The following is a 12,070-nucleotide window of genomic DNA, read 5'->3' as shown; positions in this document are numbered from 1 at the left end:
CCGGCTGTCCGGAGACCCCCTAATCGAGGACTCCCTCAGTAGCCCCTGAACTAGGCTTCAATGACGATGAGTCCGGCACGCAGCATTGTCTTCGGCATTGCAAGGCGGGTTCCTCCTCCGAATACACCACAAAAGAATTTGAATACAAGGATAGTGTCCGACCCTGCAAAATAAGTTCCACATACCACCGTAGAGAGAATAATATTTCCACAAATCTAATCTGCTGACTTGTTTTGGCAACATGACATTATGCCATGGCCCGGTGATTATTCAAACCGTTTCCTTTAACTAGCCCCGCACATAACGCGAGGCAGTTTTTTTGACACGTCTTGTCAAAGCAGAGATCGTGTCCCCCTTATTACGGGATTCTCATCAATACGGGCGTGGGTAACCCAACCACGCCATCGATTACGGCGCTTGGTGGATAAGCGAGTTTTACCAGGCTAGTGGGGGCGCATAGTTTCGGCCGCCCTTATAAAGGGACAAGGTTTAACCTTTTTCTACCCACGCCCTCTTCCTCCTTGCTCATCCACTCTCGCGCTCTCGAGCTCCAACGCCCAAGCCTACATCCTTCCCCTCAACCTTCCCCAATCATGTCCGGAGCGGGAGGCAAATGGATGGATTCCTCCGTCACGGAGGGTTACATCAAGAAGCTGCGTGGTGCCGGATACTTGGCCGCGAATATCGCGCATCGGCTGCCCGCTGCGGGGCAGATCGTCCCTACCCCTGAACCTCACGAGAGGGTAGTTTTCCTCCACCACTTCCTCCGTGGACTGGGGTTTCCCCTCCATCCATTTGTCCGTGGTCTCATGTTTTACTACGGGCTGGACTTCCATGACCTGGCCCCAAACTTCGTCCTCAACATTTCGGCGTTCATCGTCGTGTGTGAGGCTTTCCTCCACATCCGTCCCCACTTTGGCCTGTGGTTAAAGACCTTCAATATCAAGCCGAAGGTAGTGGGCAGTCAACAAGCAGAATGCGGCGGAGCCATGGTGGGCAAGATGCCCAACGTTATATGGCTTGAAGGCTCCTTCGTGGAGACCATAAAGGGGTGGCAGTACATCACCGAGCCGCGCGACGCCAAATGGGTGGCTGCCCCCAAGTTTCGATCTGGAATCCCCACGTGGCTCACCTCCTGGAAAGAGAAGGGCCTGCCCTGGGGTCCATCGGTGGAGCTGGACGGACTCCAGAAATGTATCCGGAATATGGCAGGCAAGAAGCTCAAGCTTGTCAACATAGTCCAGGTCATGCTCATCCGCCGGATCCTCCCGCGTCAACAACGAGATTTCAACTTGTGGGAGTTTGACCCGGCCCAGCACCAGACTCTGAGGGAGCTCTTCGACACGATGTACAAGGACATTTGGAAGGTGCTGTTCAAGGGCGCCAAGGTCCCTCCCTCGCTCACGGAGGACCACAGGCTAAGCGCGAAGCGCCGAGCGCATTCGGTGAGTTCTATACATCCGGTAGGATATTTTATTTCCCCTAGCTTAATCATGTGCGGGGTCTGATCTTCATGCCTTTGACAGGACTGGGTGGAGACATCGGGGCAGATTAACTGTTCGGCCCCTCTGCCCGAAGGCACTGCAGACGCTCTCCTTACAGAGATGCTGACTCCGGCCCCTTATAAGGTGCCGGAGAAGACCAAGAAGGCCAAGGGAACCCGAAAGAGTTCCCGACGCCAGGTGTTATCGGACTCATCGTCCGATAACTCTGCGACACACTCCTCCCCCGAAGATAAGGAGGAAGAAGAAGATGCTCTCCCTTCAGTTGGGGGAGACAAGAAAAGGAAGGCCGCCCCAACCGGGGGGCCGAGGGGTCCAAGAAGGGAAGGACTCTCCTTCCGGACTATTCCACCACCGCCGCCGAAGGCGAAGATGAGTGGCTGCTCAGGTCCAATCCCCTGGCGAAGTCGTAAGTATTCGGATGCCAGAATAACACATAGCATACCTTTGTCGCACTGCCACTCCTAACGCCGAATTATGACTATGCAGACCGCCGCGAGCCCGTATCGACGTATCGTCGGACGACTCCCTGGGCTCTTCGGATATGGATAGCAATCCACTTCCGACCGCCACCTCCCCTTGCCCTACGGACAACGCCGAGGTATTGTCTCAAGAGGCACCGGGCTGAGGGGAGACAGTCCCAGAGGCGCCTCAAGGCGACCTTCCAGACTCCGGGAGCAGAGGGAGCAAGGCTCCCGAGGGCTCCGAGTTCGGCCCTCAGCCGAACACCGCGTCAGAACCCCCAGTGATTCCGGACTCGGGCAGGCGGCCTCCTTCCAAAAGGGGCAAAACGCCTGTGCCGGTGACCTCTGTCCATCCAGAGGCACCGGACAATCTGCTGGGAGTGCTTCACAACGCTTCCATCGATGAAGAGCACCACACTATTATGAGTGCGATGGTCCAGAAGGTTCAGTCCGCCAAGAGCGGACTGACTGAAGCCTGTGCCAGCCTTCTAATAGGCTTTGAGGTAAGTTTATAGGAATTTTTTTACCACATAGACAGTAGCCCCTGATGCTCTGTTCAGTGTTCACAAAGAAAAGCCGAATAGAGGATCAAACAATATCGCAGGAGTCTAATATAAGCATGTCTATATGCGTATGCAGGCTTCGCTGCTGGCCTCAGCCGCACTGACTGCGGAGGTCGCCACACTGAAGCAGGACCTCGAAGGGTCCAAGAAAGAACTCGGTCTTGCCAAGAGGCAGCTCGAGGAGAACAAAGGTAAGTAGTACCTAGTCTATGGATATATATAAAAAGAATGCGATTGCAAAATAACAGGATCATCGTAAATTTGCCAGGGGCCACGACCGAGGTGGCGACCCTGAAGCAAGCGCTATCCAAGGCCGAAAACGAAGCGGCCAAGGAGCGCACCGAGAGGGAAAGGCATGAGGCACGGGTGGGCGAGGTGCAGCAAGAGCTCCACGCTCTTGTGACGAAGCACGAGGCGTTGGAGCTTGACTTGAAGACGCGAGAGTCCGAGCTTGCCACTGCCCGTGAAAGTGCAAAGAGTGCCAAGGCCGAAGCACAAAAGGCCCTCCAGGAGATTGATGCGATGAAGAAGATAGCGGCGGGTAAGGCATTCTATATGCAAAGCAAGCATGTGAAAGTAAATCAGATTTGCCCCACAGCGTGTCGGATGCCTCATAGTTTTACCAGGTCGAGGAGGGAAGCTCAACGGAGAAGCTGTTCTAGTCTTAGTATACTGGGACCGAACACCCGATGCCTCTGAGCGACCAGCTGAAGCAACTGGTCGAGCTGCACAAGGCGGCCGAATAGGCCATGAAGGGCTTTATAGTCCGGATGTGGCCTGGCGACACCCTTCCCAACAGCTACTTCGGCCTGGTGAGGTGGCTTGTAGATGCCCGCCCACGGCTGGAAGTCATCAAGCGGTCCGTCTGCATCGAAGGTGCACGCCGGGCTTTCGCCCGTGTGAAGGTGCAATGGGCCAAGCTGGACGCCGTGAAGCTGATTAAGGAAGGGCCGCCGGAGGGCAAGGAGCATCACCACCCCAAGATGTACTATGAGGGTGTCCTGAAGGGTGCTCGTCTCATAGCGGACGAGTGTACGAAAGATATAATATTCGAGTAAACTCGCTCGTGCGATCCTGTATTTATGAAAACTTGTTCATATGCGCTATGCAATGCTTGTTTGAATTTAAAATATTACCTTCTGTTCGGCTGTTTATCAAATCTGAGAGATGGCTAGTCGTCGGCTTCTGCCCCCACGCCACAAGTGCTGGGGTGTTCAGGATAAACCTGAGCACTCTTGTTCCCATTGTTGGGTCCTTCGAGGGAGGTGCTCAGCAGAACGAACAAGGCAATCGGACTATAATGCGTTATCACTCTCACTTAGCCATAGAATTCTATAATTTCAAAATTTCGGCGAAGCCCCTAGTATTCGGAAGGCCGAATTCGGGGCGCGATACACGCCTTAAGCCGGACAGGCCGATTCCTCGCTCTAAGCGGCATAAGTCTTTAGGGACTCGAAAACCTCTCGAACAGTGACCAGTCTCTCGCCTTATCATGACAGTCATTTTTAGCTTTCTCTACTGAGGTGCTTAGCCCACCAGAACCGGGGCACAATCGCAGTAGTTCTCCCACTGCTACATTAGCCGATACAGCGGAATGTAAGGTACCAAAACATGGGAGCCGGGCAAACCCAACTATTGACCCAAGACATGATTCGGAGTTGTTGCATATAATGCTATAAGTTCGGGGTGCCACACTGTCGAAAGTGTTTGGACTTCTCATGCCGTATTATGGGGTATGCTTAAGCCCCTGGCGTATTGGCCGTACCAGAGTGTACGGGTGCTGGATGTCATGAATGAACATATATATATATATATATATAAATAAATAAGAAGAATGCAATAATAGTCTTAATGCTATGCATTTGTTATTCAAAAAGGTGCGTTAAAGCAGAGTGATACAAGTAGTGCGATAAGAAAAAAGTAGGACTGTTTGACATGTCCCTTCCAAGGGCAAGCTGAGGAATAGTATTAAAACAAATTTTCACTCGTTATCGTAATCCACCTGGGAGTTCCGTGGTGTGACGTAGCTTTCTGCCTCCTTGGTTGCTGCATCATGTGTTCAGCAATCACGCTGCCGGACAGGGTTTCCGGAGATTAAAGTCCTGAAAGAGAAAAATAACAAAGCGGGAAGCCCCTAGTGCGGTTTAAGCCGCGACTTGGGGCGTGCCGCCGTCGTGCCCCCTCCCCTCCTGTGCCCATGGTATTTTTAATGCATAATTATGTACGCGTGGCACGGATTTCGCCGTTTGGCTGGGGCCGGGGTGGGGGCCGCATTGCTATGTGAGCTCGGGATGTGCCAGGCGGTCCGGTTGCCGATTACTCCGGGCGCGCTTGAAGTTGTCCGGGTCCTTAATAGCCGAACTAGTGGATTGCCTTAAGAGGCTGCTTTGCGCTTCTACTATGAGGGCCTCAGTGTGCTCCTCCGTGTAGAGAGAGCGCTCTGTGTTTCCATCGACTGTGATGACCCCCCAAGGCCCTGGCATCTTGAGCTTGAGATATGCATAATGCGGTACCGCATTGAATCTTGCAAATGCGGTTCGCCCGAGCAGTGCATGGTAGCCACTGCGGAACGGGACTATGTCGAAGATTAACTCTTCGCTTCGGAAGTTATCCGAAGATCCGAAGACCACTTCCAGTGTGACTGAGCCTGTGCAATGGGCCTCTACACCTGGTATGACGCCTTTAAAGGTTGTTTTAGTGGGTTTGATCCTTGAGGGGTTGATACCCATTTTGCGCACTGTGTCCTGATAAAGCAGGTTCAGGCTGCTGCTGCCGTCCATTAGGACTCGAGTGAGGTGAAATCCGTCAATGATTGGGTCTAGGACTCGAGTGGGGAGGTCCCTGCGATCGAAGGTGATCGGACAGGAGGACCATGGGTTGAACTTGGGGGCGACTGGCTCCAACGCATATACGTCCCTGAGCGCACGCTTCCGCTCCCTCTTGGGGATGTGGGTTGCGTATATCATGTTCACCGTCTGCAATTGTGGGGGGAACCTCTTATGTCCTTCGGTGTTCGGCTGCCGGGGCTCCTCCTCGTCATCTCTATGTGACCCCTTATCTTTGTTTTCGGCATTTAACTTGCTGGCCTGCTTGAACACCCAACAGTCCTTGTTGGTGTGGTTGGCTGGCTTGTCAGGGGTGCCGTGTATTTGACACGAGCGATCGAGTATACGGTCCAAACTGGACGGGCCTGGAGTGCTTCTCTTGAATGGCTTTTTCCGTTGACCGGGTTTAGAGCCTTTGAATCTGGCATTGACTGCCATATCCTCGGTATTGTCGCTGTTAATGCGGCGCTTATGTTTGTTGCGACATGACCTTCCATTGCTGTCCTTGGTATCCGAAGTACCGTGGTTCTTTGATATGTTATTACTGCGAGCCAGCCAGCTGTCTTCTCCCGCGCAAAAGCGGGTCATGCGTGTCGTGAGGGCTGCCATAGATTTCGGCTTTTCCTGACTAAGGTTCTGGGCTAGCCACTCGTCGCGGATGTTGTGCTTGAAGGCTGCTAGGGCCTCTACATCCGGATAGTCGACGATTTGATTTTTCTTTGTTAGGAACCGTGTCCAGAATTTCCTGGCCGATTCCTCTGGCTGCTGAATTATGTGGCTCAAGTCATCGGCATCTGGTGGTCGCACATAAGTGCCCTGAAAGTTGTCGAGGAATGCGGCTTCCAGATCTTCCCAACAGCCAATGGACGCTGCTGGCAAGCTGTTGAGCCAATGCCAAGCTGGTCCTTTGAGTTTGAGTGGGAGGTATTTGATGGCGTGTAGGTCATCACCGCGGGCCATGTGGATGTGCAGGAGGAAATCCTCGATCCATACCGCAGGATCTATTGTGCCGTCGTATGATTCTATATTTACGGGTTTGAAACCCTCTGGGATTTGATGATCCATTACTTTGTCTGTGAAGCATAAGGGGTGTGTGGTGCCTCTGTACTGGGCTATATCGCGACGCATCTCGAATGGGTCGTACTCGCTGTGTTCGGCCCAACCGGACTTACTTTTACTGTATCCGGCGTGACGATTATCGTCTCACATAGTGGCGCGCCCTCATGATCCGTAGATTGATCTCGCATGTTTGGCTTTGTCCTCCAATACATCTCGCAGGTCTGGCGTATTTCCCCATGCCTTTTTATTGGAAGGACGTCGGGGTGCGGGCTGAGCTTTTGGCTGGAATGTCTCTCTGTCGCGGCCACGAGGTGGTCGATCAGCCGCGTCATACGCCGGGGATGTAGGTTTTGGTGCTTCCTCCTCCAGTCGGGGTAGCAACCTGCATTTTGGGTAACTCTTGGAGGGGCGTTCGAGTTTATAATCTTCGGCCGCCAGGACTTCAGTCCATCTGTCAGCTAGCAAATCTTGATCAGCTTGAAGCTGCTACTGCTTTTTCTTAAGGCTATTTGCCGTGGCTATAAGCCGGTGCTTGAAGCGCTCTTGTTCGACGAGATCCTCCGGCACGACGAATTCGTCATCGCCGAGGCTTGCCTCGTCTTTGGAGGGAGGCATGTAATTATCATCCTCCGTCTCTCCATCCACCGCTCTCTCAGGAGAGCTAGCTCCTCCCTCCTCCTGCTCTAAATCTTGCTGGAGGGGATTGTTGTTGTCTCCGGCACTGTCCGGAGTGCTATTATCTCCGGTGCCGGTATCACCACTTTTGCCTTGGCGGGACTTAGAGCGGCGCCGCTGACGCCGGCGCTTGGGTTGCTTCTTGGAGGGGTCATCCTCCGTTGTCATGTCGCCATTGACTTCTTTGGGTGTGTCCACCATGTATATATCGTATGATGAGGTGGCTGTCCAGTGCCCTCTGGGCAGTGATTCCTCTTCGACTCTCGCATCGTCATCCATGCCGTCGATGTCTTCGGAGTTGAAGTCGAGCATGTCGGTTAAGTCATCGACAGTGGCTACTAAGTGGGTGGTGGGTGGGCGGCGAATGTCTTCACCATCCGCATCCCAATCCTGCCGGACGTAGTTCGACCAGGATCCTCCTGACAAGGAGAGAGACCTTAATGAGTTCAGTATGTCCCCGAAAGGCGAGTGCTGAAAAATATCCGCGGAGGTAAACTCCATGATCGGCACCCAATCGGATTCGATAGGAACAGGCACAGGCGGTTCGGAGTCCATGGCCGGAGAAGAATCCGGCAGTTTGGCAACACGACTCTCGTGAAGGGCAGGGTCGATATTCGGCTCAATCGCCGCAGAGGATATGACCTTCATGACGGGGTCTATCCACCCGTCCACGGATGGCGAAACTAGCTCCGAATTGAGGGTCAGAGCGGCTGCCAGCGCGATCTCCTAAACACGGTCCGATGGTAGAGCTAAATCATACTCATAATAACCGCGCGGCGCACAAGGCAGGGGCTCGAATCCGTCGAAGATCAAGTCTCCGCGGATATCGGCCGTGTAGTTTAAGCTTCCAAACCCGACCTGGTGGCCGGGGGCGTAACTTTCGATCTGCTCCAGATGGCCAAGAGAGTTGGCCCGCAGTGCGAAGCCGCCGAACACAAAGATCTGTCCGGGGAGAAAATTCTCACCCTGGACTGCATCGCTATCGATGATCGTAGGAGATATCAAGCCTAACGGCGACGACATAGAGGAACTCTCAATGAAAGCACCAATGTTGGTGTCAAAACCGGCGGATCTCGGGTAGGGGGTCCCGAACTGTGCGTCTAAGGCCGATGGTAACAGGAGGCAAGGGACACGATGTTTTACCCAGGTTCGGGCCCTCTTGATGGAGGCAAAACCCTACGTCCTGCTTGATTTATTCTTGATGATATGAGTATTACAAGAGTTGATCTACCACGAGATCGGAGAGGCTAAACCCTAGAAGCTAGCCTATGGTATGATTGTATGTTGTCCTACGGACTAAAACCCTCCGGTTTATATAGACACCGGAAAGGGCTAGGGTTACACAAGGTCGGTTACAAAGGAGGAGATATACATATCCGTATTGCCTAGCTTGCCTTCCACGCCAAGTAGAGTCCCATCCGGACACGAGACAAAGTCTTTAATCTTATATCTTCATAGTCCGACAGTCTGGTCAAAGGATATAGTCTGGCTGTTCGGAGACCCCCTAATCCAGGTGAGGGAGTCCTGGATTAGGGGGTGTTCGGATAGCCGAACTATACCTTCAGCCGGACTCCTGGACTATGAAGATACAAGATTGAAGACTCCGTCCCGCGTCCGGAAGGGACTTTCGTTGGCATGGAAGGCAAGCTTGAAGATACGGATGTTCAGGTCTCCTACCCTTGTAACCAACTTTATGTAACCATAACCCTCTCCGGTGTCTATATAAACTGGAGGGTTCTAGTCCATAGGACAACATACACATCAACAATCATACCATAGGCTAGCTTCTAGGGTTTAGCCTCTCTGATCTTGTGGTAGATCAACTCTTGTAATACCCATATCATCAATATTAATCAAGCAGGACGTAGGGTTTTACCTCCATCGATATGGCCCGAACCTGGGTAAAACTTCGTGTCCCCTGCCTCCTGTTACCATCCGGCCTAGACGCACAGTTCGGGACCCCCTACCCGAGATCCGCCGGTTTTGACACCGACATTGGTGCTTTCATTGGGAGTTCCTCTATGTCGTCGCCATCAGGAAGGATGCCTTGCCCCATCTTTAAAGACGACACCGTTGCTAAGGAAGCTTTGGCTGTCGGCCAAACCCTCCGGCTAGGTGGTTTTCTTATGACCACCTGTTCGGCTTCTACGCCGACGATGACCTCTCGAGCCATCGAAAACAATATTCATGTCAACTCGGAACTTGCCGAGCAGTTAAATCCAATAGAGCTTTCCTCCATAAACGAGCTCTTGGATCGCTTCGCCGCCCTGGGAGTCGCTACGGATTACGACCAGATTGGGCCTAAAACCGATGTGAGAGAGATTAACTCTCCCCAAGCCACCCATCACGTTGCCGTGGTAGAGGGACAGTGCGGCGACCCTTCATCTATCCTAAGGACTCGCTACGTCCGGATTCCCGATCCCTCCAAGCTGGATGTCCGCGGAGGGGAGGATATCACTCAAGACCTGAACCTAGAATCAGGCGACGGACTGGATTCATTGGACGACATCCAGGAATCCAAACTTAAGTTCGGAAATTCCTCGGCCTCTGAGCCTCAGAAGGGGTAAGGCTTCGGATTCAATTCCACCCACCCACCCGAACATTAGTGATCTATCCCAAATCAGGCAAGAGCCCAAAGAAACAGTACATCATTACTGGGCCAGATTCCTCCTGGTTATGCACAGGATAAAGGGATGTCGCGAGGAAGACGCAATTTCATCCTTCTGCAATAATTGCACGGACAAGGGAATACTCAACGCCATAAGTCGCCGCGATATTACATGCTTCGTTGACTTAGCGTCCATAGTACGAAAGTACTGTGCGATGGAAAGCGCCCGGAAAACCGAAACAAAATTTTGGGACAATCCGGCCCTTAATGCAAGCCCAGTCCGAAATAAAAGGGTGCATCATCACCAGACACCCGGGTCAAACACCAAAAGGCAAAAACCCTCTACAGGGCATGGAACCGTACTGGAAGGATGGCTTAATGGACCCTGTAAAATTCATAGTACAGAGGACGCCACACCAACTCACAGCCTTAGAGCATGTTGGATACTCCGGCAGGTGGCCAAAATTGGCGAAAACCTCCTAATCTCGGAGGCCACAGAAAGCCACCCCAGAGACATTAATACAATATTAACAGTCTTCGAGACCTTCGCATCAAATAATATGCGAAAAAGGACACTCCGCAGCCTTGCCGAAGTCTACCAAGTAGTAACAATAAACCCATGGAGTGACACGGCCATTACCTTCAACGCCAGTGATGAACCTAAATTCCGAACAGCCCGAGCACCAGCCGCATTGGTCCTTAGTCCAATAGTGGACGGCTTTCGTCTCACCAAGGTACTCATGGACGGCGGCAGCGGATTGAACCTCATCTATGAGGAAACTCTCCAAAAAATGGATATAGACTGGAACCGCATCACGCGAAGCAGCACAACCTTTAGAGGAATAATCCCCAGTCGGGAAGCGCGCTGTACAGGAAAAATCACACTAGATGTGGTGTTCGGCACGCCGGACAACTACAGGTCCGAAGAAGTCACGTTCCACGTGGCCCCGTTCAGCAGTGGTTATCACGCTTTGCTAGGGCGGGAAGCATTCACAATCTTCCAAGCAATACCCCATTACGGGTACATGAAGCTCAAGATGCCCGGGCCTAACGGGATCATCACTCTCGCTAGTGATCCGGATGTAGCACTCCGCGCCAAAAACAAGACAGCCGCACTGGCCCTCGAGGCACTATCCGAAGCCCTAGCGGCCGAGGAACTGACTGCGCTGCGCTCTACCGTGAATAGGGACGACGTGGTACTCGACAAAAGATCCAAGTCCACCTCCTTTAAACCAGCAGACAAAATAGTCAAATTCCAAGTCCATCCAACGGACCCCAACAAAACAGCTTCCATCGGGGCACAGTTAAACCCTGATGTCGACGCCGCATTGCGAGAGTTCCTACGGGAGAACTGGGACATTTTCGCCTGGCATCCTTCAGACATGCCAGGAATCCCACGCAGGCTGGCCGAGCACAGCTTAAATATCCAAACAGGATTCAAACCTGTCAAACAGGCTCTTCGGCGTTTTTCCGAACCTAAGAGACAGGCTATGGGAGAGGAGCTAGCAAAGCTATTGGAGGCTGGATTCATCGGAGATATAAAACATCCGGACTGGCTAGCAAACCTGGTGATGGTACCAAAGAAGGACAAATCCTGGCGCCTGTGTGTCGATTTTAAAGACCTCAACAAGGCTTGCCCAAAGGATCCCTTCCCTCTCCCCCGCATCGATCAAATTATCGATGCCACCGCAGGACACGATTCATTGTGTTTCCTCGACGCATATTTTGGCTACCATCAAATCAAGATGGTAGAATCAGACCAGGCCGCAACGGCATTTATCACACCATACGGGCCATTCTGCTTCAACACGATGCCCTTCGGGCTCAAAAACACCGGCGCAACATATCAGCACATGATTCAGACATGTCTGGCAAGCCAGATCGGTAAAACAGTGGAGGCATACGTAGATGATGTGGTCGTCAAAACAAGACATGTTGAATCTCTAGTAGACGACTTGAGGCTCACATTTGATAATCTCCGAACATACGACATCAAGCTCAACCTGGAAAAATGCGTTTTCGGCGTTCCAGCCGGAAAGCTCTTGGGCTTCATTGTATCCAATAGAGGAATTGAAGCAAATCAAGCCAAGATCCGAGCTCTGTCGCAATTGGATATCCCAAAGGACGTCAAACAAATACAAAAGTTAACCGGATGTGTGGCGGCTCTAAGCCGCTTTATCTCCCGCCTGGGAGAAAAGGCCCTTCCCCTTTACCGCCTCCTTCGGCGCACCGAACACTTCAGATGGACGGACGCAGCCACGGCCGGACTCGACGAAATAAAAGCCATACTGGCAACAAACCCAGTCATGGCCACGCCAAACACCGGCGAACCAATGCTATTGTACATCGCAGCAACACATCAGGTTGTAAGCGC

This window comes from Triticum urartu, chromosome 7 (genome assembly GCF_003073215.2).
Source record: "Triticum urartu cultivar G1812 chromosome 7, Tu2.1, whole genome shotgun sequence".
NCBI lineage: Eukaryota > Viridiplantae > Streptophyta > Magnoliopsida > Poales > Poaceae > Triticum > Triticum urartu.
The sequence above is the reverse complement of the archived record's forward strand: the minus strand, read 5'-3'. Positions refer to the sequence as shown.